The sequence below is a fragment of the Notamacropus eugenii genome, chromosome 6 (genome assembly GCF_028372415.1).
Source record: "Notamacropus eugenii isolate mMacEug1 chromosome 6, mMacEug1.pri_v2, whole genome shotgun sequence".
NCBI lineage: Eukaryota > Metazoa > Chordata > Mammalia > Diprotodontia > Macropodidae > Notamacropus > Notamacropus eugenii.
Genome location: NC_092877.1, coordinates 356,720,656 through 356,744,004, shown reverse-complemented (window position 1 = coordinate 356,744,004; position 23,349 = coordinate 356,720,656). Strand labels below are relative to the sequence as shown.

Below are 23,349 nucleotides of genomic sequence, written 5' to 3'. Positions count from 1 at the left end.
CATGCTTTTTGGACTCATTTTAAAACATGAATATGTTCAAATGTATCACATAGGAAATTTCCCCCATCTCACTGAGAAACCATGAGGATGCCAAGGAAGCTGGGTAGGTGATCTTTTACTGAGATTGTGCCACTGTTCCAAGGGCTGGGCACAAATAACTAGTTCAAAGACTCAAGTAGAAATGGTTTTCCTCATAGCCCAACAGCCTGAAGCAGTCCCTTAGATCCCCTTCAAGTCTGAGCCCTGCAACATAAAGAGAGGAGATAACACATCACATCACTGAAAAAGGGCATATACTGAGTCACCAGGGAGTTTCAGAAGGTAAGAGATTCCTATGCGCATGAAGGTACACCAAGACCCTCTGTCCTATGGTTACCAAATGTGAAAGTATACTAAATGAGGCTTGTTTCTCTGTATTCATCCTAACTGAAATCTACATGGATAGTCACAAAGAGAGACAATCCTCTGCTCAGTTTTATCAGTTATATTCTCAGCGTTTTTCCGTCAGCAGCTCTGCTCCATTTCAATTCCAAGGCACATCACGCTTGCTCGAGGATAAGCTGATCACCAGAAATCCTATCACCTCAGTACCCTTAGCCGCCTTTCCCTTCAGACTGGAGGGTTGGAACAACACACTCCAAGCAGAATCTGCCTGTAGATAAGGCTTAGGACTTTCCAGGAATCAGTCCATTTTCCTTCAGTTGCTCTGCCTGGTTTCCATTCCCTGGGATATAAGCACCCCTTGGTGACTCCCGCTCACCGTTTCATCTCCCTTCCATTTCTTCCCAACACTAATAGATCTAAGGCTAGCAAGGTGGCACAAATACAAATTCTTAATTACACACAGAGTATTTTCCCCCCAAATAATCCTAAATGTTAGAACTCTTTATGGTACAATATTTAAGAACAAGGCCCTACACAGGTTAATTATGTAGTTACACTTCAGAGGATGATTTGACCAAGTAGAGGTATATCCTAGCACTAACAAGTTACATGGAAATAACCTATTGGGCAAAAGTTGGGTTATTTCTACATGTTTAAAACTGGCTCTGTCATTAACTGTGTGGCATGGGCAAATTATTTTGAGATCCAAGAAGGAAAAATGTGACTGCCCTCAGAAAGAGGCTCATTTCCACATTCTCTGGAGGCTCAACTAACAGGCCTGCCCCTTCCTACAGAAAGCCTTTCCTGATATGATGTCTACTTGTGTCTGTCCTTAAATTCTCTGACATCTACCTCCTTACATGTTGTATATCCTAGTAATATATGGTCCCTAAGGGCCCTTATATATCAAGGGCCAGACAGCACAGTACCTTAACCCAAGAAGGTACTCAATAAGTGCTTATTGAATTAAAGAAGCACAGCTACTGCCAGTTGCCTCTGAACCTCAGGGTTAGGTCTAGTTAGACTTCCAACCCTGGATATATCTACAAGCAGAGGACGGCCTCTAAACCTGGTGGTGAAGTGGAAGGGCCTAGTGACCTGGGTAGATGTGAATGGAGTGCGGTGGGGTGAGGGGGTGGAGATAGAAAGGAGAGACAGAGTGAGAGAAGGGGAAGAGAGGAACTATGCCACTCAGGTGTTGCTCCCCCACTGCCCACTAGACAATGAAACACTTGGCATGACAGTATAAAAATAACATGTTAATTTAAGTGACACGGAGTTAAGTGTTTACCATTTACTCCAAATGACAATGTGGGACAATATGAGCAATTTGCCCTGATCAAACCCCACCTGGAGCGGTATGTTCAATGTGTCCATATTTTAGGAATGACATAGACATACCAGGGGGTGACCAGGATGAGAGAACTACAGACCAGGTAAATCATGGAACGACTGAAGAAAAGAGGGACTTTTAACCTAGAAAAAAGAACGATAGCTACCTTTCTCAGTTACCCAAAGGGCTCTCACATGTGGAAGGATTAGATGTGTTCTGTCTGGCACCAGAGGACAGAACTAGAAGCAATGATGGAAATTCTATAGAGGCAGATTTAGGCTCCAAGAAAAGAAATACTTCCTAAAATTCAAGATGCCTCTGAGTAGAATGGAATCAGATGACAGAAGTTCCATTTGAGGTCTTTAGGCAGAAGCCAACTAAAGAATTAATGGGTTGGATTGTATAGAGGATTCATATCCAGGATGGCTTTGATAACTTCTGGAGCCAACGCTTCCCAACTTAGATTCTACGAGTAAGAACAAAGTAATGGACATGCATAGGGTCAAGTGTTGGTCAATTACTTCACAGTGGGGTTTGGTCATAATGGATTAAAAATACTATTCAGAAATGATACTGGATTATATCACTTAACCTAATAATTCTGTCAAGTAGGTGCTATTATTATCACCCCCACTGTACAGATGAAGAAACTGAGACTCAGAGGTGTTGAGTGATTTGACTGGGTCACTTAGTAAATACCTGGAGGAAGGAGTTGAATCTGTCTCTAAGTATGCTCCAAATCCTTAGAATTTCCTAAGGCAAACAGAGCAAAACTCCCAACACAGTTGTCAGCATTGGCACTTTCCAAATTACAATTGAACTGTATCCTAAAAGTCTGTTTGTATGTCAACTGATTAAAATGGTAAGAGATTCCCTCCCATAGTTCCAAGAAATTCTCCTAACAGCAATGACTTTAGGGAGGCCCAGAGGGAGAGGAAGAGGAATGGTGCTCAGGGGTTTCAGTATGTGTGAGGGGGAAGAGTAGAAGAAAAGCAGTCCTGAGTGATGTGGTGAGACCCTGGCAGTGGAGTGACAAGGCAAAAAGGGGGAAAAATACAGGCAATTCCTAAAGCTCAACCAGCTGGTAAAATAAATCCTGAAGTCCATCACCTGTTTGTGTGAAGAGATCATTTCCAAATTGGAGACTGCTTATACAAAAGTTACCCATTTCCCTATTTCCTCATTCTCCTTTCCCCTCTTACTGATTAATTGTGTAAATGGAAGAGAACAGTGCACACAAAATCCCAAAGAGAGAGTTAGTAAGCTCTTCCAATGTGTCAGGCTCTACACAAGGTGCTGGTCATAACAAAGAAAGGCAAAAATACGGTCCATGCCGTCAAGGGACTCAGGAAAAAACTGTCAACAACTCTAAACTCAAAGGATGCCAGGAGGGAGAGCATGTCCAAAGGCTGTGGATGCAGACCCAACGGGGCTGTTCTCCAGATCACACCACAGTTAGTCAATAAGTAAAGATGAAACACCCACCATCCACTAGGTGCTGTGCCAAGCACTAAGGATACAAGGAAAGGCCTTGCCACCAAGAAACTGCCATTCTAATAGCTACCATCTCCTTTTGATTAACTTTTTTCATCTCCAGCTTGAGTAACTTCAACACAATCAAGTTGCCCTTTTACAGAACCCTTTAGTGGCATAAGAACATCTCTACATTCCTCAGAAGCACAATTTATTAATGATCTTAGTACTGGTCACCTGCACTTCATGGTGTGAAGTCTTCATTGCAATAAACATTCCAAAATGGTAAAGAATGTTTCCCCTTTGCGTTACTACTTCTTCTAACAAGGGAAACCAACCAACCCGTGTGCCAGGCATTTCAAATGCTGATGATACCTTGGCCACAAATACTGGCTTGCTAGGTCATTGGGGTCAAGGATCTACACACTCAAGCCTGGATGCATGCCCTCCCTCCTCCACCTCTGTCTGTCAAGGTCCTTTTCTGTCTCAAAGGCTGTTCAGGAATCATCTGCTCAGGGAAACCTCACCTCACTCCTCCAGCTAAAAGCTTTCTCTTCGCCATCAAATTTTCCTGAAGCAAAGTGAGTATACATTTCTTTTGCTCCATCATTCTCCACCTTCTTCAGTTCTACTTTGTATTTCTACTCTTATGTGCATGGAGAATATAAACTCCTGAAGTATATGCAAGGACCATTTCATCCAGCACAGAGCCCCACATATAATAAGCACCTAATAAACATGTGTTCATTTGAACTGAATTCTGCCTATGAGTCAGATCCAACGCAGTGCTCATTTTCAATGGCACGCTATTGTGTACATCTGCATTCAAAGAATGCAGAAATAGTGTAACAATTCAGAGTTCAGCCCCATTGCAAGTTTCCAATTCCTTCAGAAAGCCAGATGATAAGGTAGCTAACAGGAGCAGCACGTCCTGGGGCCCTATGACTGAAGGGTGAGATGGAGAAACTCCTTTTTCTTTTAACTGTTTTTTGCAGCTGAGACTCACCTCTGGAAGCCTATTCATTAAAGAAGGGAGGAAGGTTAACTGAAAGTTATGACTCTCATTTGAATACTTTCCAACAGTGGCAGCAACTTACTAAGGAAAACTTCATATTCACACACAGCAATGAACTCCAACAAGTTATTCCAAGAAACCCAAAGAAAAGAGTTTAGTAAGCTAAAATTACCACATGGTGAACATGGGTTCCTACATCACTCTCCAAACCACAGCAGAAATATATTCAAGTTAGATGAGTAATTTACAACCTGAGTAAAAACAGTTTAATTTACTGCCCAAAAACTGTATGTGGTAACAAGTATAAAATGAGTCTTTAGTTACTAGGAAAATGAAACATGAGAAATAGCTACTATGAACTTAGGAACACTTTTTAATCAGAGAAATATCTAACTTTTTACATGTGTGCCAATGACAGAAGTTATATTTACTTGAAGATTTATAGTCTTCTTAAAAAAAAATCTGTAGTGTATGATACATAAGTGTGGAGTTACTAGTTTAAGACAAAATAGAAATGTAAAGGGAATCCTAGAAAATAAAGACTGTGATATTATGGTATGTTCAATTTCCATTTAGATTTTAGATTAAAAGTGGAGAAAATTAAGTTATGAAAAAAAAACTTTGGGGGCCTTTTTATGCAGACAAAAAAAGGCAAGCCTGTCTACTTTTTCAGCATAATGCAAAAAAAATTTCCAAATGTCATAATACAAATTTTTACTTTTTCCATTAGACTATGAGAATATAATCAGGAAAGAAATCATCTTCTTTTAACATAGTGTCTCATAACCGAATTCACTAAAACTATATTGAGATCATGACCTTTGAAAGCATCCTGTTTGTTTTCCTTGATTATTTCTTATATTTATTTCATTGCTAAGGAAGACATCTAATATGAATTTGTCATTTTAATGACATGAATTCTCACAGATGATCTAACTCAGGAAGCAATGCTTTCATTTTCTCCACATAGTGGTTCCATTTGAATGAAGATCTTTTCATCAAATCTCTACAAGAAATGTCACTTAGAAGACTCTGGAGACACCTGACTAAACAGAAAGGTTCCTTAGGAACCTGGTTAGGAATATGGACATTTCAATGGATCCAACACTGGCAAACAAAATTCAACTTTACTGGCCTCAAACTACTCCTTGGGAATGCGACAGACATGATTCCTAAGCAGGTGTGGAACTGGACTAGAGGGCCTCTCAAGTCCCTTTCAGTTTTGTAACTGAATACTTTTATTTTGCTATTGAAAGTGCACACACACCAAATGTGAATTTTTTCATAAGTAAATCATACAAGATTATTTAATAACTTGTGGCATTAAGAATAGGGGCAATATTATGTTATGGCAGAAAATAAATCACAGGTGTGCCATTACCTCCTCCTCTAGTCTATACTACAAGCTGCTTGAAGAGATTTTTTTTTCTTTATGTCTTTGTATCCCCAGTATTTGGCACATAGGCCTTCAGTAAGTATTTATTAATTGGCAGATCTTTGAGTTAACTGTGAAAATTTAGTGAGTGAATTTTCCTTCCAGGTCAACAGCTAATGTAAATTTATTCCCGAAGTCTTTGTGGTGTCGGGTTTGGGGTTTTTTTTCTCTCGGCTGGACTGAATTCTTTCACTCAAACATGTACATCTAAATGTAAATTAATCTTGTTCAATGCACTACTAGAATATTATGCAAATCTGGAGGAAGATTAACATATAATTGCTTATGCATCCACCACTAATTTCATAAATCATAGGGTTGAATAATCATTTGGGCTAGCTTTCCCCATTCGAGTAGGACTACACCTCAAGTCCCATTATAATGAATGTTTAGGAAGTATCCCATTGTGCAGTGTTATAATTTTGTTGTAAAAGACAGGTCCACGTGAGATCTTGGAAATCTTTTGTTACATAAAAATTGTATTTTATACAGTACTTGCTTTATTAGGTTTTGATGTGTATATCTTTTTAAAGACAATCTTGGTTTTAGTGACCTGGACTCAGACAGACCAGGCTGGATTCAAGTCCTCCTGGCTGAGTGACTCAGGACACAACCTCCTAGCACTCTAGGCAACTCCCAAAAGACTCAGTTGCAGAGCAAGTGCTGATCTGCACTGGGAGATGCTAGGTTTTCTTTACTGGGAGTTTTTTTTTTTAAATACCAATGATATCACAGTTCCAGAGCAGAAAAAAAAAAGTCAACCACATTTCCAGTTCCTCACAAATGTCAGTAAATCAATTCATTCTCACATTTAACCTACAATTCCTCAAAGCTGAAGATTCAAAACCACCTCAGTCTATCTATACTTGAAGCAGAAAGTGGTTAGTTTCCACTCTGTATAGAAAAAAAAACAACTCAAACCATCATGTACCATCCATGAAGGTTCCCCCCCACACACCCAGTGTTTACTTTTAGGCTAATGTAAACTGAGTTTTTTACTCCGATTCCATTTTCCAACCTTCAAATCATCTATTCTTCAACTGTAAATTCTATATATTTAACATATGGTTCTTCCAAATGAACACAGTGCTCTAATAATTTTACCAATGCCAAATACAGTTCCTAATTCCTGTGTAGATCATAGAAATGCCAGAGCTGAAAAGGCTTGAGAGCATTTAATTCAATCCCCCATTTTACAGCTGAGGGAACTGAGAGCCAAACAGTTCAGTTTCTGGCCTGTTCCACATGTTAGTAGAGGCAAAGCTGTGACTTAGAACCAAAGTCTCAGGGTTCATGCTCTTCCCACTACAATATATTACCTTCCACAAAATAAATCAAATACAAAACAGCAAATTATGCTGGAACATAAGGGAGTCCTTTCTCTTGAATCTTATTCCAATGGCTCGTCATGGCAGTGACTCTATCTTTCTCCTATGCCAGTGGAGAGGAATCTCTGCCTACCTTGGTTCTACCAAGCTGGAGGACTTTATCTTTGGAGGACAAGCTTCATTAAATTTGGTGAGATCCGCAGGTTCATTTACACTCATGAACTTTTCTGGTCATGGCAACCAGCAACTGTTGACTATCTCAGATTTCAAGGAAGTACCTCAACTCTTTCCCAATTCCTTCTCTCCAAAGGCTGGTGAGGCACCCCAACATCTGGTAAGTATTTTGAAAAATGCCATTTACATATATTGCTTCTCCAATAGAAATGTAAGCTCCTTGAGGACAGGGGTTATCTCACTTCTTTCTTTGTATCTTTATTACCTGGAATGCAGTACAAGTTTAATAAGTGATTGTTTGATGTTGAAATCACATCTGAATGAAATGAAATACTTATGAATCATCTCCAACTCATGTTCACTTTGGGACATAGTTTTTAAGTGTCTATTATGTATAATGAACTATGTTTGGCTCTGAGGATGCAAAGATTAAACATATGTATATACATGTTACATACATACGCATATAAACACTCTTATTAGGTATGTATGTATGTATGTATGCATGCATGCATGTAGTATGTGTCTTTTTCCTCAAGGAGCTACAAATCTAATAGGGAAGGATAATGCAGAATCTTCCTTTCTTATCAGCTGCTCTGCTTGGGTTTGACTCCTGGAACAATATGCTCTCCTCCAGGATAAGCAGAGAGGCAAAGGTAGGAAGTGGAATAATCATTTACAGTATATAACACCTACTATGTCCCAGGACCTGTGCTAAATGCCTTATAAATATTATCTCATTTGATATTGTTATTATTGAGGAAACTGAAGGCAAACAGAGGCTCAATGGCTCAGCCAGGGTTACACAGTTATTACACAGTCTTCCTGACTCCAGGCCCAGTACTATCCACTGAGCCATCTAGCTGCCCATCTCCAGAAATCTAATAATGGAGAGTGTTTCAGCTTTGGGAGTCAACACTGCCTCAGCACCTTCAGTTGCCTCTCTTCTGTTGGAAGGCTAAGCTAAAAACTCCTCTAAATGCCTCCATTTCTAGCGAGCTCAGAATTCCCAACCTTCTCTTCATCTTCCGTCAGCTGCTCTGCTTGGTTCTGAGTTAGCACTGGCCAGACAGTCTGGCGCTGGCTCTCCCCTCCTCCTTTCAGCTTCTTCAGTGTACTCTTTCTCTAGTAGACAGTAAGCTCCTTGAGGTCAGGGACTGGTCTTCTTTTTCTTATCTGAATCCCTAGTGCTTAGTACAGAACCCAGTACATAGTAGGTGATTAATAAATGTCCATTGGCTATTAATAATTATAGTAATGATTATAATAAACAAATGCTGAGGGAAAGTCAGGGTGATGGTCGTATGAAAAATGGAAACCACATCTAGCTAAGTGATCAAGGAAGACTTCATGGAAAAGGTGCCATCAGATGGATCTTGAAGGATTCCTCCGACATAACAAATGCTGATTGTTCTTAAATAATTTGATGACTTTTCTCCCTTTTACGTGTATTATAACTGATATGTAATTCTCTTTTATATTTCATTCTTTTGATTTTGGATCTCTATTCTATCTTGAAGTTGACTTTTATCATAATATCCTTTTTGGATCTTGGTAAATTCCCTCATTATTCCAAACTTCAAGTCATAAAAGGAACCTAGGGAAACCTATTAGACAGTGACCAGCATGTAAAACAGACAGACAGACAGACACACAGACACACACACACACACACACACAGAGTCTGCCAGGGCTTTCTTTGTTATAAAAAATTGAGTAAATATCTTGAGAACAAATTATGTGGAGATGGCTGACTATAACTAGATATGATTTTTGAGGTCAATTTATCTTAACTTGGAACACTTAACATTTTATGAATTTCTGTTAAAAGTTTCTATCATAATACCTAATACCAGACCTATATTAGTGTAGATAACTACATAGAGTCATAGCATGCAATTATCATGGCAGAGGGTGCTAGGTCCCTTTTCATTATTCTCAGCCTAATAGAAACTACAAATTTTACCCCAATCTCCTTCGTTCCTTACTGTGAAATCTTCTCAGGAATGTAAATCCTTAAAAAAAAAAATAGGGGAGGTAGATCATGTGACTTGCAGGACATATTATATGTTATCTACCAATGTAGTTAAACAGCAATATTTTCTCTGAGAGCTGAATTTTGAAATTATTCTTGAAGGTGGCAAAAAGTCAATGTAAATCACTGAGAGGTAACCCATACATTATCAGTTATGTAACCTCCCTATACTGACATACTAAACTTGTTTTCTAAGTCTCTGAAATATCAGTGTATGAGCAAACTGTTCTAGAAGTACCAACTTCAAAGTACTGTACTTCTGTAAAAAGATTTTTTTTTAAACAAAGGGAGACCTGGTGGAAGGAAAAAGCAGCACGTTAAAGTTCTCCTATGTCCTGAAATGACTTTCCTATATTAGACAAGAATAAGTTGTCACTTCTTATCAGTTACCAAAGCCATTCCCAAGATCGCAGGATTTCTGATTGGGACAGGATCTCAGAGGCAATCTAGCGCAAGTAACTCAATTCCCAAATTAGGAAAGTGAAGCCAAGGACACTTAATGGCCTTGCTGGAGGCCACACAGCTAAGATTCTAAACCAGGTCTTCCTGCTCCAATCCAGTGCTCTTTCCATCACCTGACTCCTCCAATACAAGGATAAAAAACCAGAAGTGAGTCAGATCCTCTTCCCTTTCCATGAATCTTGCACAACTTTTTTTCAGATGACAGGCACTCAGATGCACCTTTAAAGTTAAAATACTTGAGCCGATGGATGCTGGCCACAGACTCATCGGGATGCCTGTAGTTCTACAGCCCTCAGGAGGCCAAAAGAGCAGGTGAGGATGAGACATAGGGGTGGAGAAGCCCAACAGCGACTGCAAGGGAGCCTGGAGCCCGGCTGGGTGGGGCACAAACTTGGTACAGAGAAGTTCTGCACCTGGGCAGCGATCGCCGTCCAAGGGGGGCTTCTCCAACTCAGACACTCCCTATTCAACACAGAGATGGGGCGGGGGCGGGGGCACGGAGTCCAGGGGGGGCCAAGGATCCCCCCAAGCGGCCCAGCAGGGCAAATACGAGTTTAATTTTCAATGAGGGGGGGCACAGATGTTCCAGGTGATAGATCTGCCCCCCCCACTCCAGTCAGGGAAGTCAGACGCTACTCCAACAGACAGGGAGAATAAGGAATGGCTGTGGGAAGGGAACAAGCATTTATGAAGCGCCTACTGTGTGCGATCCGACTGGACGCCTGGGCAGCTGGGGCCCCGAGGCTCCCGCCTTGTCCGGCAGGCCTCCGTCCAGGGAGGACGCCGGTGACCCCCGACCTTGGGCCGCGAGCCCCGGCCCTTCCCTCCTCGCCCTACCCCGCAGGGCCCGCTCCGGGCTCCAGCCTCCCCCACCGCCGTCCCTGGCTCCTCCTCCCACACCTGGAGCGGACCCCACCCGAGGCACATCCGCCCCCTCCCGGCCTCGGCGGCCGAGGCCTGCCCCCAGCCATTGCCGCCACTTCCTGGACGGCGGCCCCGGGGAGGGAGGCCGGAGGCCGGGAGGGAGGCCCGCGCTCGGGCGGCCTCGATGAGCCCGCTGGAGGCCGCTCGCGTCTAGTCACCGCCCGACGCCCGCAGGGCCCCGCGGGCTCCCGGGCCCCGGCGCACCTACCCTCGCCCACCGGGGCGCAGCGAGGTCGAGGCCGGCAGGGCAGCCCTACCCTTGGAGGTGGCGGCGCCAGCAGCTCCGAAGCAGACTCCACTTCCCACCTCCGGAGCCTCTTCAACTCCCGGATCAATTCACTCCGGCAACGCCGGAAGGAGCCGAGAGGAACCAGGCGTTGTCCGGAATCCTGCCCAGCCGGAGCCGCGCACGGGCCGATGGGGGCTCGTAGTCTCAGCCTTCGGCCCTGCCCACAGCCGTGAACCCGGATCGGACTACATCACCCAGCGGTCCCTGCGAGCGGCTCCAGGAGATGGGTGGGGACGTCGCGAACCAATCGTCTAGGCCCTCTCGCTCCCCTGGGCGGGGCTGAGAGGAAGGGAGGGTGGGCTGGGGATCCGAGAGAAGGGGAGGAGTCTTGGCTCACCTGGCCCAATCAGGGAGGGTGGTCGGCTCGGGCTTCGGCTCGGGCGGGGGTGAGGAGGCGGAGGTAGAGGAGGAGGCTGGTGCACGCCTAGGGTAGCCCCTGGGGTGGCTCTGGGCTCTGAGGGAGGCGCGTGCTAGGAGGGACCCCCGGGGTTAGCGTGGGGTGGAGGGCACGGGAGCTCTGAGCGACTCGCTCTAACAGGAGCAGTGGCAGCAGCTTCTCGGGCTCAACCAGACGGGGCCGCGGGCAGTTGTCATCGCCCAACTCCTGTACCCTTCCCGGGAGGGGCAGGGGCGGCTGAGCTGGGGGAGGTGGAGGGTCCAGTGGAGATAGGAGCATCTCCTCCTTCCCTCCCCGATCCAGAGGCACATGCAGGTGCAGCAGGTGTGGGAGCAACCGGCGGGGCGGACGGTGAAACAATAGAAGTCGGAGGTGGGAAGACACAGGGAAAGTTGGGGGTGGGGTGGAGCGGTAAGATAGCGAGGGGGGAGCAGAAGCTAAAGCCTCCAGCCCAGGAAAGGTAAGGGAAGCCGGAGGGTGGAAGAGCATCCGCAGCTGGAGTAACCACGAGAGCAGCAGGAGGAGGAGGAGGAGGAGGAGGAGGGGGAGGGAGGAGCGACGGCGGCAGCTTCGTTTGCCACCCGGAGGGGCGGAGTTTCCGCAGCAGTAAGAGCTGAAGGCAGTGCTGAAACAGTAGCATTGCTGTGAAACAGTAGCAGCGCTGGCCAGAGCCGGAGCACGAGCGGGAGCCCCAGCTGGAGCCGGAGCTGTCCGTCTGGGACTTGTCTTCGCTGGAGACCGTCTAGCAGCATCTCTTGAGGAGGGCTTGGCAGTGTTTGAAGGCCAGGTAAGCCCGCTGCGCTGCTTTGACGAGTATTCTCAATCCAAGATGACTTTGTTGCCTACCAGGAAAATTCCTCCGGTTACTATTTGTAGCAGATTTTAAAGTATCAGGGTTTGTGGTTTTCTTTTTTTTTCCTACGTAGGTTGCAAACTCTTTTCAATGAAACATAAATGTTGCATTTGAAAAAGGAGGTGAGGAAGAAAGGTGATTCACTTGAAACGCCTTTAGAGCATGATTCGTTTATCTGAGGAATTTTGTGACATTCGAATCCTTTTTTTCTCTCGGAGGAACCCTCCCCTTCCCCCGCCCCGGTGCCTGAAATTGACTAATTTCGAATCCTGTGAATTTCATCTGTATCGGAGTACAGGCGTTTTGCTTTAGATTTAGAATTATGTAACTCCTTTATTATGAAAACAAGTTTTAAACCCAGAACAAGGACCCCTCTCCCTTTCCTTGCTTCATCAGCTCTTCCTTGTATTTCCCTTTTCTGCCACAGAGAAGGATGTCTATGATTTGCTTCAGAAACATTAAGCAAAAGGAGGCTTGCATGAATAATCCAAAGGATGGATGATGGAGCCTATCAGGGGAATAACTTTGGTCAACAAAGACCCTATCAAAAAGCTGTCGAGGCTGAACGGAGGATGAGCTTCCTCTTGCCTGGTTCTTAAATGGGAGTAAAAACCTTGCTTAATATCCTTCCATCCAACATACGGTGCTCTCCGTTCTTTGCCTTTCCCAGGTGCACCTCACCTCCGTATAGATATTGGATGAGTCAGGTGAATGTTTGTACATCTCAGATTTGCTTCATTGTAAAAGCAGGAATTACAAGTTTTGTGGTCTATTTAGGGGTCGATGTGGTGAGACAAGGACCTATGGCGATACAAAAGTCATAGTCACCTGAGACAGTTGCTATTCATTATGTTAAAACTTTTAAGCAATGTTCTGACTTTACTTTGAATGCAATTGAATAATTTAAGATGCTGTTTTCATGCTAGGTAGAGATGAAAGGTACTATAAACCTGGGTGAGTTTTTGTGACCCTAAGACAACAGTCAAATCTTTTTCACAGAAGTGCAGACCATTTGCCTGCTTTGTGAGGTTTTTAAAAGCAAAAAAAGTCATGGATTACGTATTTTTTATTAAAATAGTATATTGTAGCATCCCTTTGTGCTAGAACATGTTTGTCATGATGGCATCTTATGGTACCCAGATGATTTTCAGAATAGGGTAGCAATGGTAATTGACTCATGTTGAAATGTAATCTTTAGTAATCATTTACTACAATTTTATTTTCCGTTCTCACACTTTGCTGGTTTCCAGCTGACTTTCTGCTCGATTTTTCCTGGCTTCCTTGGGCTCTTGTTTTTTATTTCTATTTTTCTAAATGCCAGGTCATAATATTAAATGGTCTCGAAGTCATTCCTTTGGTAGTGGGAAGTTCATTGCTAATGAGTGTTTGACAACCCACGTGAATCAAGGATGAACATGGAGCTCTTATCTGTGTACAACACCAAAAAAAAAAAAAAAAGGGTTAGAAAAATCTGTGTTCACATTGTCCCTGAGACAATCAGGTAAGTGCCAGACGTGACCAGCTTTTTTATGAACAAGAAACAGTGGCAGTTGACCCATACTGCTGCTACACTCAGTCAGAATGCTGCACCATGTGAGGCATTCTTCTGTCTACGTTCTGAGTGTGACTTTCTTCCTAGGAAAATACTTTTTTTTTCTTTTGCTGTGGAGAGAGACAGAATTTGGGACAAGGGTGGAGTGAGGCTTAAAAACTGGTGTTATTTGTGGGAAACTCTCCTGCCCACAGCAACATGAAAACTGATTTATAGAGAAAATTCTTTTTTTGGATCCCTTTGGGAGTTAGGTTTTCCTTTTCAAAACTTCAGATTTTCTCAGAATTTCTATGCTTTATCTAGTTCTTCAGTATGTGGAATTATATTTTCTGAGTTAGTGTCTTGGGCTCTGTGTCTGGCTGTGACCCTGATTCTTTTACTTCATGTTGACTGGTGTTATTTTCCCCCTGTATCTCTCTGTCCAAGCGGAAGAAATGGTCTGGGAAGTCTTACTTGGTAAAAGATTCTGGCTTAATGCATGCCTTTTTCTTTGTACTTGTATCTTCAGCACCTGGCCCAGTGCCTGGCACATAGTAGAGGCGTAATTACTTGTTGATTTATTGGTTGGAAATTTTGACTTGGGATCATTGGACAAAATCAGAGTATTTTGTGACCCAGGCACATTGATACATCCTTCCAGTCTACCTCCTTTGAGCTAACACACAGCCAGAATTGCACACAGAAATAAATGAAATACAGAACCTTATGATGTCCATAGAAATTAGGGTTGAATGACTGAATCTGATTGCCAAGGTGCTACATTCAAGGTTCCCTGGACCTGACTCCTATTAAATTGATGTTGAAATTAAGTCTCTGATCATCAAAAGATTCCACATGTATACATTATTGATTATATATGGTGAAGAATTGGGGAGGGGCAAGTTTGATTATATTATGCAAATCACTATCTGGGGTAAAATCAAACCTATTTTCTCTTGACTTCAGTGCCATAGAATGAACTTATCTGTGGCTAACTAAGAAATAAAAATAAACATTTGCCAAATGAGTTTTTTAGAAATTGCCTTTAGAGTTGCCATTTCTATAGCTAGAAAATATGGTTAATCCGCATTTCCTTTTTTTTTTTTTTTTTTACCTTTTTGCCATTTGAAATTCTGAATACCAACCTTACTGAGCAAAAATAAATACATAGGCTGGATTTATCTTTCCAACAGGAAAGTTGTCTGATCCGTTCATCACAAAAGATTGAGATTAAACTGGGCAAGAGCTTATTCCTCCCTTACCCCTTATGTGGTAGGTTTGAAGAGAAGGGTCTCCACCCACTCCTCGCAAGGTGGAAAGGAGTCCTGACACCTTTTTTTTTAGTTATTGTTACTGTACCTCACAAATGATTTTTGTGTCCTTTCTTTATAATCGTTATTTTCTTGAGGGCTCCTTCCCTGGGGGAGGTACTTTCCAAAAATGACATTTTCAGGGGAAGATTGCTGACATGAAATCATTAGCCTTTGCCCAGGCACAGGTTGTTGAAGCAGGAAAGAAAAGGTTACATGTGTATGTACCCATTAAGACAGTAGAACTTGCTGTTACCTGAGCCTTGATGGGATATAGAAGGAACAAAAAAAATTATAAATTTTATTTTTCTACATGAATGGGTGCTCTGGATAAGATGTGTAGTGGGGAAAGGAAACAATGATGGTAGTTATTGATTCACAGGGTCACTCAGTTGGCTTAATATTTAACTTGATTGGGAAGCCTTGCAGTGGGAATCAGATGGGAATTATTGAAAACTTTCCATCTCAAAGGTAAGCAGGTGGTGATGGTTTGCATCTTAAAAAAAAAAATAGATTTTAAGGAAGAGATGATGGGAGGGCAAATTGAGACATTAACCCCAGCTAGTCTGATTAACGTTTTGGAGGGTGCAGTTAGTGGGGTTTTAGAAATTTAGAGATGACATCTAGAAGTTCATCGGATTCTAAATCTAGAGTTGGAAGGAGTCTTAGAAGTCATCTAGTCCACCATTCATTTTTCAGATAAGGAAAAGGAGGCCCAGACAGGCAAATCGATTTCCCTAATACCACATGATACATTAAGTAGCAGAACCAGAATTCAAGCTCCCTCTCATTCCAACCTCAAGGTTCTTTCCACCATCCCATGTCACTGATTTTCAAAAGTTTTATTTATGTAGACTGATGAGTGAAAACCCTGTTCCAAAGAATAGAATTCAGAAGGGTTTTGAAAACTGTCATGAAAGTGTCTCTGCCTCTTTCATATTCCTTTAAATCTAGGTTTTTACTTCTCCTTTCTTTGCATATCACTGCATTCTTGGGCCTTAAAAAAGGATGATCCTAACTGCTAAGTGGGAGGCCTATGTACTATGGGACACATAAGAGAGAAAGGGCAGCTAGAAAATTGGAACTTTTATCAGGGAGCAAAAGAGAATAAGCAGAAGATGGAATTTTTTTTTTTGGTAGAAAATCCTTTTTTACCAGATTCTTTTGGGAATCAGGCTCTCTTTTTCAAAACTTCAAATTTTCTCCAAATTTTGATGTTTAGAGTTTTACGATAGCCAGTTCTCTCTCAAGTATGTGGTTGGAGCCAGACACTCAGAAAGAACTCTCTAAATACATGTTGTACTGGATCGAACTGTTACGAGTAAAGTTCATGTGCACCTTTTTATTGAGAAGACCGGATTCGAGTTAGAAGACCAGCAAGCCATTTTGAGTTCTGATGTCTGGCTAAGTTACTAGGTCCCTTTGATAAACAGTGGCAGCAGCCTACAAGATTATCTTGTTAGTCTGACAGTGGACAAGTCTTACCAACAAGTGTGTTGTGGAGAAGTGTTTTGCGAATGGACAAAATACAATTCTTTGAGATCAGCCAGTAAGTTACTGAATGTTTGGCTCCCCTAGTTGAAAGGCTTGGTGGCCTTTCAGGGCAGAAAAGTCCCTTGGAGATAAGATTCTTATCTTAACCAGTGTGGTTTTACACTTCACATTTGTCCTAGTTTATGTACATGAAAAACGTGTAGAAGAATCAGTGTGGGAAACACTGTCAATTTTTGGCCAGAAAAGAACAATTGCCATTTAAGGCAGACTTGGGGTTTGATCCCAGGTCTTCCCTGAAGAATCAATCAAGTTCAGCACTGCCATATTAGGCATGTGCTTTGCTTTGAATATTTTTTAAAATTATTTATGCAAATTAGTGTGTTTCACCAAGAAGAATAGGGCAGCATGGTAACAGCAAGATGTTGTCTAATTCAGTTAAGGAAGAAAAGGATCCTCTCTTTCCCCCTCCTTTTCAACCCCCATCCTCCAGTGGGGAATCTTTTGGACAAGGTAGAGGGGAAGGCATAAATTTTCAAGATCTTCCCACAGCAGCATGCCTTTCAGTTGTTGACCACTGCCATAGAGGAGAAGAGGGCAACTTTGATTTCCAATAACAATAATTATTTGCTGGACTTATTGAAAAATAAGACACTTGCAGAGGTGCTCATGAAATCCTATATGATTCTATTGGGGTGGGGTGGGGGGGGTGATTGGAAGATTGAATCTGCTGGTTTACCGTCAGTTCAGCCAAGAAGGTTTGCTCTTAACAGTTCTGAGTGCCTAACAGCTAATGATCCTCTTATTATTGGAACCCCTCGGAAAAGGTGCTTTTTTAACCCGCTGTTTAAGGAAATGTGCATCCTGTTTGGTAGTTGTATCATTTGAAATCATGGAACACTACAATCTCCAAAGACATGAAATTGTGCATCACCTGAAAGTCAATGGAAAGGTGCAAGGAGGGTGTGGAGCTATGCACCACATTACAAATAAGGAATTTCTAAAGGTAAAAGTATGCAAAGAATGCAAACACAGAGACAGACTCATTGTGTGATGAGAATGAAGCATGGTAACTGCCATACTCCAGTGGAGTCCTTGAAAAGTCGGGAGAATTCAGGAAGCACATGTCATGTTGGATGGACCTCCTTTAGTGAACTTCTGGGAAGGCAGACATGGATAGTGTGGATGGAAACTCTTTGTGGGTAGGGGCAATTTCATTTTTGCTTTTATATCCTCATTGCCTAGACCATTGCCTGCCAGTGGTTGCACTTAATAAAGGCTTCCTGATTGATTGAATACTTTGTTGGAAAAAAGAACCCCAATTGATGAGATCACAAATCCATTTGAGTATCCTATCAAAAGGTATGATTAATAATGGACCCTTGAAGACATTAAAATATTGTTCTCTTTTAAATATGCATTAATCATAGGTTATTCCAACCTTGCAGAGAGAAATGGATTTCACACCATAAAACGAACAACAGATGCAGTGTTTAAACAAATGCAGAAGATTGCTTTTTCCTCTCTCTTTGATCTTTTAGAAAATAAGCATAACTGATTTTTGTTTGAGAATTAATAATCAGATACTGCTTCTATTTATCACTGCTGCTAAAAAGGGTGTCTTTCAAATTGTAATTAATTTAAAAGAATCTGGTTCTTTGAGTGAGATAAATAACCTAAAATAAATATCTTACCCCTTTCTTTTGTTTCTTTGCAGATAACTATTCATTAGTTCCTGCTGCTGAGGACAAATTTGCTTACAAATGTTGATAAAGATCCATTTGAGTTTGGTTCTGATGTCCAATCAGTGGTAAATAGGGCTGAGCTTATGTTGTTCACCCAAGATACTGCCCACATCTTGCTGAAGGATACCTTTTTATCTTATTCTCCAGTTTTATTTTATTATTTATCTAAATGTAGCCCTATGCATCCACTCATCCTACTAGCCTTTATTAAGCACCTACTATATGCAAAACTAGGTGCTCAATGATGAGGATGTACAAAAGGGGCCTAATGTAAATAGAATAATTCGGTGGATAAGACCAAGGTTAGATAGGGTTTCAGGTTTGCTACAGGCTTTGTTTTGACTGCCATGAATAGCCAGGCAGCTTAGAGGATGAAAGTTCAAATTTGGCTTCAGGCACTTACCATTATTTGCCCAGTTTATTCAACTGTAATTTGGGGATAATAGCAGCCCCTAGCTTGTAGGATTGCTGTAAGGATCAAATAGTGCCTGGCTTATAGTAGATATTTGACATAGGCATTTAGAGTTAGGGTTTACTGCAAAAAGAACAAGATTGGAGAAAAGGGAATCTGGGAATAAGTTAGGAGGGAAGATGTAAAGGAGATGTTGTAAGAGGATGGCAAAGAAATGTAATCAAAGACTTTGTACACATGTAGATATATACTGTTGGAGGTGCCACCATCTTGCTAATCACCTGGGTGGGAAACAGTCACTCTTGGGCTTACTCTGCCATGATCCCCACTTAATGAACCCAATTCTACATCGGTTGTGATAGTCTACTTCTCTTTTTCTGTATATGTTTTTAATTTATGGAATAAAACAAGCAATTCTGTAACAGAATTAGAAAGATGATTGCACATGAAGCTGCAAATCTATTAATGTACAACTTAACATTTCTTTTAAACATACAATAAAGTATGTATACATATATGTATATAAAATAGTAAATTTCTCTTCTCCCCCATTCCCGACCCTAGAGATGCCCGCTACTAGACACAAGTAGGTATGTGTGTGTGTCTAATTCTATATATCTGCTTCTCAGTTCTTTCTCTGGATGCAGATAGCATCTTTCTTCATATGTCCTTTAGAGTTAATTTGGTTATTCATAATAGTCAAAAATGACTTATTTACTCAAAGTCATTCTTAAAACAGTATTGCTGTTACTGTATACAGTGTTCTCTTGGTTTTGCTCACTTTGCTTGTTGTTTACTACACGTCTTTCCATGTTTTTCTAAAATGATCGAGCTCATCATTTCTTATAGCACAGTCATATACCACAAGTTCTTCAACCATTCTATTTGGTTGGCCCATTCTCTTCAGTCATGTGGCCAACACCCTAGTTCCAATCTTCATTATCTCTTGTTTGGATTCATATAATGGCGTTCTAAGTAGACTGTCCTTAGCTCATTCTTCACCCCAAATTATGCCAGAAAATCTTCCTAATGCTTCATGACTGTGTTGCTCTTCTGCTGAATAACATTCAGTGACTCCCTATTGTCTATAGGATCAAATACAACCTCTTTTTCCTAGCTATTCAAAATCTCTTTGATATGGCTCCAGCTTTCTAACTATTTCATATTGTACCTCTTCACTGACAACTTAAAGCTAACTAGCCATCTTCCAAATATCCCTCTGGCTCTCTCATCATTGTGCATTGACACAGCTGCAACCCTCCGCCCCGCCCCCCATCCTGACTCCAAATCTTCTCTCTGACATTCAGAAGGAATCCTTTTTCTCCTTTAAAGTTCATCTCTGGGGACGTCAGCTTCTATGAAGAATCCTTGAATACCCCCTCCCTCCACCCCAGCCAACAAAGTATTATCTTTCCCCTTAGATTTTAGAGTGTTTTTTGGTGACTCTCTCCTTTGTCTCTTTCACTCTCCACTTTTAATTATTCTGCATGCTTGTTTCATTTTCACCCTGTTGAGGGCAGAAATTTTGGTGTTTTTGCCTTTGTATCCCCAGCACCTAGCATAGTGCCATGTATACTGTAGGCACTCAATAAATGTTGTTTGAGTTGGAGGTGGAAGAGACTTTGCCTATCATCTAGAAAGAAGACCTGAGATTTCATGGTAAAAGGAAAGCCATGTGGTCCAACCCTTTCCTGTTACACATAATGCAGACAAGTCAAGGGACTTGTCACTCAGAATGACACCAGATAGTAAGCTACTGAGCCAAATATGAAGCCAGCTCCTCTGACTTCAAATCCACCATATTTCCCAGGGAACCAGGAAAACCAAGCCTGGTTTTCTCCTGACTCCTTCCTTTACAAATGAAAATACTGAGACCCAGCAAAGGGCATTGACTTTGTGCCGGTCACCCAGCAGAATTTGCACTTGGATCTTAAAAATGTTATTCATGTCTCTTATTTTTGAATTAGTTTTTTTGCTAGATATATTCCACCTCTTCTTTGCTACCAACAAAGAAACTCTTCCTTGTCACAAGGAAAAGTAGCTAAGCTTTCCAGCCTTTACTCTGATAAGTTCTTATTTTGTAGGCAACATCCCCCCACCTCTCTAGGAAAAGGAAGGAAATGTTCTCATGCTCTTGTCTTTTTCTTCCAGGTCCCAAAGCCTCAGGATCACTTTCTTTCAATAGGAGCTCTGGTCTTTGACTCCGGATCCAAGGTTCTTTCTCCACATATCAGGAAGTTTCCCATCTCAGTTGTAATTTGGCAGGGATTTGTTGGCGGTATTTTTCCATGGAAATGGTCACTGTTTCTGAAACTAGGATTTTATCAGGGTTGCCTTGCTTTTACTCACTCCATAATGAAGTAACAAATGAGTTAACGTACAAAAAGCACTTTGCAAGCCTTGGAGCACGTATAGAGGCTGTTGACATGTCTCCTCTTTTATATTGTACTAATTCAATAATCATTTACTATGCACCTACTATGTGCAAGGAGTTGTATTGAGCATGAGAGCTGCAGAGTCAACGTAATCCTAGGCATGGCTCTGCCACCCCTAGCCACTGCTTTGACTGTTCCTCCTGGTCCAGTGGAGTGGACACTCATCTCTATAGCTGGCTTCTTAGACTCCTTGTGGGAAAACAAAGTGCTCTGAAATTAAGAGCCTTGTACCCTGCCTTGATGTCAAATGAAGGCAGATGTGATTTACTTTGCCTTAATAATTTCATTTTCCTAAGTGGATCGCATTTCCCAAATACTATCTTACAAAACCAGAGCCATTCACACACAATAGCCATGAATTCCTGGGTCAGAGCTTTATCTTTGTTGAACAACTTTCATTGAAGGGAGTTTGGGACAGTTTTTCATTTTTTTTTTCTTTCCCCTTCCTGGAGACCAGACTCTTTCATTAGCATGGTAGAATGGAGAAACTAAGGGTCGGAAGATCTGAGTTTAAGTCCTCATTCTGCCACTTCTTCTGTGTATGGCCTTGGGTCAATCATATGATCTCTTTTGCCCTTGGTTTTTCCTTTAGCAAATGAAGAGACTGGAAGAAATAATCTCCAAGATCCTTCAGCTCTAATTTCATGTTTTAGGGACCTTCCATATGCATTGGCAAATCTGCAGTGATACATGGAATGATCCCGTTGATCCCTCTTGGGATAGACTAATTTCTGATACTGGAAAATTACATTCTTGGTTAAGGTCATTAGTCTAAAGAGCTTGTTGATATTGGATGTTAACTGCAGGGGTTCGGTTATTTTGTTAGGTGGGGGCAGTAGGTAGAGTATTGCATTTAGCCTAGGAAGACCAGAGACACTTACTAGATAAATGCCTTTAGGCAAGACATTTAACCGCTGTATCCTTATTTTCCTCACCTGTATAACGTGGATAATAATAGCACTTGCCTACCAGGGTGCTTGTGAAGATCAAATAAATTAACATGCCAAGACCTTTGCAAACCTTTAAAGTGTCATATAAATTTTAGATCAGGTTGTGTCAATTAGAATAAATTTAAAATTTGAAGAGACAATAGTATCTATAGTGGACAGAGAGAGAGCTGTACTTGGAGATTTCGAATCCGACCTCATTTACTTACTGGCTGTGTGACCCTGGGTAAGTTCCTTAACCTCTGTCTTCTCTTCTGTAAGTAAGGGATAACAATAACACATCACAGGGTTGTTTCAAGGATTAAAGTTATATATGTAAAGCTTTTCGCAAATCTTAAAGCCCTCTGTAAATGCTAGCTGTTATTAATGACGATGATGATGGGCATAGAGTGTTTTGAGGTTTACATAGACCTTTAATACTGGATCTCATTTGATTCCTCCCCCCATCCCTAGGAGGTAGGGGCTACAAGTGTTGTCCCCTTTAGCTAAGATACTGTAAAGCACTTGCAAACCTTATAGCACTATGTAGGTATTAGCTAATAATAAGGATAGCATTTACATAGTACCTCCTATGTGTCAGACGTTGTAATGTTATTTCACAGATAAGGAAATTGAGCATCAAGAAAGTGAAATGCTGCCCCATGGCCATCTAGCTAGTAAGCATAAGAGATGGAATGTGTATCTCAATCTCCAGACATATTTATTTATTTATTTTGGTCATCCCTTTGAATTAAGTCTGTTCTTGGACCATTTAATCACAATATATTTCACAAAGCAGTTTGAAGTTACTAAAGTAATGAAGGGGGGCAACTTGGTGGTACAGTGGATAGAACACCAGACCTTCAGTCAGGAAGACCTAAGTTCAAATCAGGCCTCAGATACTTACTAGCTATGTGACTCTGGACAAGTGTTTTGCCTCAGTTTCTTCATCTGTAAAATGGGGTGGAGAAAGAAATGGCCAACCACTCCAGAATCTCTGCCAAGAAAACAGTTGGACATGATTGAATAGTATAACAATAAAGAAATGAATCTTTGTCATGCATTTTCAAGATTAAAGCTGCTTCAGTTTTCTAAAGTGCTTACAAATATTAATCAGTTATCATCTGGTATGGAGAGGATAATGTCTGAAGTCATAAATCCACTTGGCGCTTTAGATGCAGTTGCTGTTATGAGTAACATCACCGCTATATACACGTTTTTGTTTCCTCCAAGGATTTTTTTCCCACTCTCAGGTTACGAAAATAAAACTTTCATTCACCAAACCAATGACATACTTTTAACCTGTCCATTCTGTTCACAGAATCTGAGTTGGAAGGAATCTCAGTGACCGACCAGTCCAACCTAGATCTAAAAGGAATCATGCCTATAACATTCCC

General features: G+C 41.6%; 2 protein-coding genes across 5 annotated transcripts in view; one reads left to right on the top strand and one right to left on the bottom strand.

Moving 5' to 3' along the window:
• The window catches only part of PDCD10 (programmed cell death 10), a 47,044-nt gene extending 36,076 nt beyond the window's left edge, over window positions 1-10,968 (bottom strand). The window contains exon 1 of one of the 3 annotated variants that reach the window (XM_072618552.1): window positions 10,772-10,968. The gene's annotated coding sequence lies outside the window, so the exon portion shown is untranslated. Of the gene's footprint in view, window positions 1-10,767 lie in introns of all 3 variants that reach the window. The other 2 variants (XM_072618555.1, XM_072618554.1) reach the window with 2 other exon arrangements.
• Window positions 10,969-11,667: 699 nt separating this feature from the next.
• The window catches only part of SERPINI1 (serpin family I member 1), a 99,495-nt gene continuing 87,813 nt past the window's right edge, over window positions 11,668-23,349 (top strand). Inside the window, exon 1 of one of the 2 annotated variants that reach the window (XM_072618549.1) lies at window positions 11,668-12,036. The gene's annotated coding sequence lies outside the window, so the exon portion shown is untranslated. The remainder of the gene's footprint in view (window positions 12,037-23,349) is intronic. The other variant, XM_072618551.1, reaches the window with a different exon arrangement.